Source organism: Octopus bimaculoides, chromosome 21 (assembly GCF_046866305.1).
Source record: "Octopus bimaculoides isolate indiv1 chromosome 21, ASM4686630v1, whole genome shotgun sequence".
Lineage (NCBI taxonomy): Eukaryota > Metazoa > Mollusca > Cephalopoda > Octopoda > Octopodidae > Octopus > Octopus bimaculoides.
Window position 1 is genome coordinate 6,609,601 of NC_142948.1, and position 7,925 is coordinate 6,617,525.

Sequence of the window (7,925 nt, forward strand, 5' to 3'; positions counted from 1 at the left end):
GTTATTTTTTTTTCCTACGGAACCAAATGAAATAGAATAAATTAAAATTAACGGCAAATTTAATAATTACAACAACAACAATTACATATTACATCAGTTTCGGTTATCTCTCGTATGACTCTTCATATTTAACATTTTTGTTAACCAACTAATTAAGTCTAGCTGCAACAAAGAGCTTCTTTTTTTTATTATTAAAAGGATTGATTAAAAAAATCAAAAAAATTTTTTTTTCTTAAATTTAATAATGACTAATTTTGAAATTCCACTGTCTCATTCTTTCCATTAAATACCTAATATGAAGAAAGGAAAACAAAAGAAATTTAAAAGAGTAAATAAGATAAATAAATAAAAACAACTTTTTAACATTTAAAAATTTTTTATTTATCATCCAATATTAAATGTCATTGTTGTCTTAAACTAATACAGCTTTCTTTTCATTCTACTCGCTTCCTTTCCACACATGCCTCCCTCGACCTTATAGAAATTCTATAAGGGATTATCAGGTAGAACCCAATTGTTCTTCACACAATTTGAGAAATTTTTAGTGCAGATTTCCTTCAAAAAGAGTATAAATTCAAATAGATTATGAGACAATAGAATTCAACCCATTACCTCTTTCAGCCCATTACCCGCTTTTTATTTTGACTCTTTTTGTTTTCTTTTTCATTAATAATCACTGCATCCAGTTCGCATATTTCACGGATTCCTAATCTTGGGATTTCTATTCTGTTTATTATATTTGCTATTTTGCCTCACTTAATTTCGTCTACAAATGTATATATCGATCGGATATCATATTTAAATAACTATTTCATTCAGCATAGGTCGCGCTGACACAGAAAGGTAGTAAGGTCGTTGGAAGTGATAGTGATGGTATGAAGTTCGAAGTATATGGTGCTCTCAGTGATTCAAATATAGGGAGCTAATGGAAAAGCAGAAAATTAATTTGATCCTCTTACCTTAAACATCAAAGATTATTAGGGCACCTTAACAACAACAACAACAACAACAGCTGCATTAGCAATAACAGCTCTAAGATATAAAAAGTGTGCGTCAAATCCCCATCAATCAATGTTATGCGCCTGTTAATTAACAGTCAAATTTTTTTGACATCCTAGATTTGTCTCTAAAAGGAAGGAAATAAACCATAAACAATATCTTTCTACATTATTTTGAAGCATTTTTCTTCTTCATTGACTACCAGTAGTGGTTCCAAAGAATTAAATCAACTTGTGAGAACTATTTTCCTAGCTTGTCAATACAACACTATAGTCCTCATTCTCAGTCGAAGATTCTTCATTCCTTATGCCGACACAGACCATCATTAGTTTTCTCGTATATCCGTTATTTATCCAACGTTTGGGAGCTATCTATTCTACTCTAACTCATACCATTGACGACATCAATGAAAGTAAAACGCGGTTGCTGATTGATATGAATCGGGAAGCATCTTTTCCTAAAACATTTTCGGCTCTTCCGTGCGATTGTGACCCCTTTCAATTAGAAATTATGTGACAGATCATCCATTTACTACATAAGATAATGAAAATGTGTTACAACACACATTCATTTTAATTTTTCAGAGAATTGTTTATCGAGGCTAAATTATCTTTTTGACGTTCATCTCCTGGAAGTCATAATAGTATTATCTTTTTAAAATGAGAACGAAACGTTGGGTAATATCATTTCAAAATACACCATTCGTGCAAAGAAAAATACCTGTAAGTAGGATATACCCAACATTTAATTTCTCGAACAACACACTAAGGCAAATATCATTAAAAAAGTAAGTTGTTAGGTTTTAGGGTAGAGATATGATAAAAGGCATTCTAACCGAGACCATCCTGTTTTTTTGTTTTGTTTTCAGAGTGTAACTTGGACCACATTATCCAATGTCCCCTTTTTATAAAGATGATATAGCAGTTGTTCTCAGCTGTATCAGAAGGAAGTATCAAAGTTCATCACAGATTTTTAATAATATAATTTAAGGCCTTTGACTCCATAACAAAAGTCAAGCGTCTTGCAAGACATGTTATTCATAATTTTGTTATACACTAATGTGATAAGTAAAACAAAGTAAATAACGGTTTTCTATATTTTTCTTTAAATTTTAAAATCAAATTTTTTAAAAACTTACCGTGTGAAGTGTATCAGTAACGCAGTCTTTGAAAAATCTAACAGAACAACTTTTGAGCTCCGATGAGGAAAATTTGTGGAATGACTGTTCCATTAATTAATCGATTAATTGATTATTTACTTGATCAATTGTGTGTACAAACGATTGAATAATATGGATACGGTTACGCAAGCTTTTTCTCAAACATACGTCAGCAAATAATGTTATAGAAGAATATAGATCTTCATTCTTTGACTGATTACTGTTATACTCTGTAATTAATGCACCAACCTATCAATTGAGAATAACTTCGGATTTACAATTTATAATAGTCACCTGACATTATCTAATCTACATGGATTACAATACTCTTCCATGGTCATTCTGCTTGCTAGGTTCGTCGCAAGGAGTGATAACTGGGGTATTCACAATTTCTGCAATCCCTATTTTCCTTCACTACACACACACACACACACACACACACACACACACACACGCATACGCGCGCGCACATACACACAATAGACATATGTAAATATAAATTGTGTGTATAGTAGTAGTAGTAGTAGTAGTAGTAGTAGTAGTAGTAGTAGTAGTAGTAGTAGTAGTCGTCGTCGTCGTCGTCGTCGTCGTCGTCGTCGTCGTCGTCGTCGTCGTCGTCGTAGTAGTAGTAGTAGTAGTAGTAGTAGTAATAGTAGTAGTAGTAGTAGTAGTAGTAGTAGTAATCGCTGCTCTACTTGTATTGGTAAGCGAATCATTGCTTTCGACAGCCACGCACATATTGCCATGTTGCCTAACAACAGGGGGCAGAAATTTCTGGCTTAAAAAAAGAGTAAATGACTATAAATTTCGCCCCTTTTTGCAAAAATATATTATGAACCGATGGTATCATGCTAATACATAACCATGTCATACAAGCACGATTTTCAATTGTTTAATTTAATGTTCTATTTTAACCAATTAAACATGTTTAAAACAAAAGCTACCGAGAGCCTACTTAAAAGAGAACAAGACTATGAAAGTCACAGGGAAATAAAAGACACAGATGATCGCCTTGACTAGCTGACTGTATGTTGGTCAACTGGTGTGTTTCAAGACCGTTTTCTCCTCACACTTCATTTTTGCTTTCTCGCGCTACAATAAGAACTTTTCTACTATATTTCCCTCGTTCTAATTGCTCTTATATATCCCGAATAAGGAAGTTCAACTGAAAGGTATATAAAATTGTCAATGTCATTGCGTAATATCAATTGCTCTTAATATATGTAAGGAAAGAAGGTGTCTCATTTGTCAGTGAAATTAACAGATACTGGGGGGAAAAACTGAACTAAAGCCTTCTTATCTTATTTACTGACATGGTGACGCAATGATAATTCTGCTATTTCTAGCTCACAACGCCAACGTATTTTCTTCTGTGTGTGTGTCTTTTTTTTAATTTTTCCCTTGTCTATTATTGGACTGTGTCCATGCTGTGGCATCACCTTGAAGAGTTTAGTCGAACAAATCGACTCCAGTACTAATATTTTAAAGTCTGGTACTCAATTCTATCGTTTCTTTTTGCCGAACCGCTGTTTAAGGGGATGTAAACAAACCAACCCTGGTTGTCAAGCGATGGGGACAGACATACCTCTTTCTCTCTCTACACACATACATGCATAATATATATATATTTATTTATATTTGTGTGTGTGTGTGTGTGGTTAACCTATGTAGTATCTTTATAAACGGCTAATTTAGCTGTTTCTTCGTAGATTGAAAAATGTTGAACAATCGGGCTTCTTTCAGCTGCGGTCTACCAAAACCACTCAAACACACACGCGCGCACGCATATACACACACGTGCGCGTGCACACACACATGCATGCGCGCGTGTGTGTGTATTGACTCAATGAGAATTTAGGGAATAGATCAAACGGAGGTTTGATCGAACTGAAGCATGCCATTTATGATGTCTAGACATTATGACACAAATCAACAGATAAGACAATCCATTCAGTCAACGAAGGTTGCATCGATAAAGGGGAGTTCATTGATGTTTGGTATTCAGCAAATCCAAGAGTATCCGAAGTTGTATGTACGTATAGAAAGATATATATATACATACACACATGCGAGCACATATTTATCACATTCTGTTATTCTATTTTATAACTTTTTAATAAATGAATGTATCACTTCAACCTTGAATTAATTCAATTGTTTGTTTTTTTCCAGACATCCGCATATAATTCTTTCCATATACTTGCATATTTTGAAACTTGATTTCGACCATATAATTTGATCTGCATTTTTCTGTGTCTCTACGCTCGGTTTCTTTTCTTTTTTTTTTATGCTACATCCGCACCTTCCAGTTTATAATACATTTAAATCTCTAATTTCTCTATCTGATACACGCTTTCTAATCATTGCTACATCTCTAAAGTACTGGTTTTGTTGTTTGTTTATATTTGATACAAATTGACATTTGTAACTTTTAGTATCTTTAACTTAGCTCCCATCTTTTCGTTTCCTTTTTGCTTTTTCTAGTCTTTTCTCTCTTTATCTCTTTCTTTTTCTCTTCTTTTTTTTTCTCTTTCTTCCCCTTCTTGCTATGAACCCCCACTTCATATGTAAAATACACTTATGTATTTATTCTTTACTTGTTTTTCGACACACTCATTCGCCCTTGTCTCAATTTTTATTCTTTATGCAAGTGCTACTCAAAGTGGTGGTCCGCGGACCGCTGCCGGTCCGCGAGCCATCAGCTGCCGGAACGCAGCCAGTTTCCAGAAAAGAAAAAAACATTATAAAATGCTTATAAAATGCGTATGTAATATTGTATTATTTGTTTGCAAAATGAATGTAAGATAAAAAAAATTGTCAACTTTTATCATAGTCATTATGTATATTGTTTCTGGTATAAATTAATATTACTAAGACATATTACCGGTCCCTGGCACACTGGGCGGGGTTGGGGAGCGGAAACTGCCGGTACACCTCTGTTTGAGAAGCAGTGCTTTATGCCATATTTTTTAACACTTGATTTCTAAAACAGTTTTCCTCTTCGTTGCTATTATTATGCCTATTTCTATGTAGGAACGATTTATGCTTTTTAATTTTTAATTCGATTTTGACTCGTTTTTTAATGTTTAAATTTTTTCGTCAATGGTCAATCGTTTTCATTCTACAAATTTCTGTTATTCTGATAAATAATAACTCCCTGTCCAATCATCTTTAACTGTTTATTTGATGAGTTAGCAAATAATTATCACTGCACCGTTTATAAGCACTTATAAATCATCATATTGTTTACAAGGAAAACTCATGGCTATCTGATGATCAGTGATGTGGAACTCCAAGTAACAGCTTGAGAGAATTTTTTTTCATAACCTCAAAAAAGGAAAATGCAGCATGTGTGTGTGTGTGTGCGTGCGCGCGCATGTGCGTGTATACGAGGGTTAGTCAAAATTAAACGCGTTCTTGCTTCTGCAATTTATTAAAATAAAAGCCGAGATTGAACAATTACACCGTTTTCCGACATTATATCCTTCCAGCGGTCCACTTCTTCCAGCAGTCCACAAGCTTGCCTATCCCTTCAGTGAAGATGATTTTCGGCTGGATGCGCAGCCATTTATTCACTGTTTCCTAAGCTTCTTCGTCTCTTGCAAAGCGATGACTTTTAAAAGCTGTTTGAGCGGTCCAAAAGGTGACAATCAGAAGAGGCGAGATCTGAACTATATGCGGAGTGTTCCAGCAACTCGAAATCCAATTTATCAATGGTTTCAACGGGCTGGGTGGCCATTTGGTGTGAATTGCTGGTTTCAAATTATTAGCGGGAGAAAAACCAATTACATAAAATAATATATATATTATATATACATACCACACACACACACACACACACACACACGCACGCACACACATACTGTATATGTATATATGTATGTACGTATGTATGTATATGTATACACGTATATGCATATATATATATATATATATATATATATATATATATATATATATATATATATATATATATATATATATATATATATTATATATATATATGTATACATATACATGCATATATAGTTATATATATATGTACATATATATATATGTATATATTTATATATGTATTTATGTATATATATATGTGTGTGTGTGTGTGTAAAGTACTATATATACATATATGTGTATACATGTATGTTTATATGATTGCATACACACACACAAATATATACATACATCCATGCATACATACATACATATATGCATACATACATACATACATACATACATACATACATACATACATACATACATACATACATACATGCATTAGTTTTGGAGGGGCAAAAGTAAAGTCAGATACTTTCTGAACGCACTTCGTATGATATCAGACTGTCATTCCATCGGTTACCGATTATCGGTACAGTTTCAAATGGAATTATAGCGAGTTGAAAAACTACGATCAACTGATAATATTCAAGAAATCAGTTGACAAAGCTCCCGCAATGTCTGTTTAAAATCTAAAAACAACACCTAAGTAAGATAACTCTAATAAGATCAGCGGACTGAAATTTTGAGCTAATATACACAATACAAACCGGGGGCGGGGAAACCATTTCTTCATACTCTGAAATATTTCCCCTCAGCCATATTGTTGTCATTCGAAAGAATGTACATATAATCTTGTTATTATTTCTTGTTCATTTCTCCTACCCACTCGCTCTCATTATCCTGTTAGAAGTATTTTTTTTCCTTCCTTTCTATTTTCTTTTCTTTCTTCATTATTCCTCCTTTGCCTTTGTCCCCTTTCTTCTTCCGTTTCACTTCTTTCTGCACATGAAATCAACTCCTTAATACCTAACTAAACTGTAAACATCTTTTCATTGGTTTCTAAAGAAAGAAACACATTACCAACGAGAACATCATCTTGGACGTCGTCATTCTCCTCCTCGTCATTGTCGTCGTCGTCGTTATCCTCGTCGTCGTCGTCATCATCATCATCATCGTCATCAACCAACACAACGACGGTTATGGTTTCTAACATAGACACACGGACACAAATTGGGAGGTGGAATGTAGGCAATAAATGCATCCTCATTAGAAAACTTGTGCTCACTTTATTGATGTATGCGACTGCATATGTGTATGTGTGTATACATACATGCATACATACATACATACATGCATGCATGCATACATGCATACATGCATACATACATACATACATATACACATACATACATATACACATACATACATATACACATACATATTGATATGATGGGGATCTATTGAATAGATTGAAGAAGATCAATCTATCAATGTGGAGCACGCCACTTATGATGGCTAGATATGGTGGGTCGTCACAAATCCCGCAATGGAACATTTGTAGATATACCATTAAATGCATTTGTTTGTTTTATGACATAATATATAATTCATATTTAACTGTGGAACTCGAAGTTAAGCAATAAATAATAGCATAAAAATATTGGGTTAAAAGTCCCCTTTGGATAAAACAAAAGTCGAAGGTTACCCGTGCAGCTCGAACCCACATCTTCTATAAACACGGCAGACGTTCTTTCATTGGGCCAAAGCAATCTTTCAAAATTCCCAATCCATTTTCGAAGCTTTGTTCCAGTGATATCCTCCAATATTATCATGCCAGTTTTGTCTCCGTCTCACTCATACACACAACAATCTCTGCACATATCAAGTAAACATTATTGACCCTCAATCCACCCCACTTAAACATGAATAGCACCAAATTAAAACCATCACGACTACCTCAACTGTTCGGCTTCACCATCACTGAGGA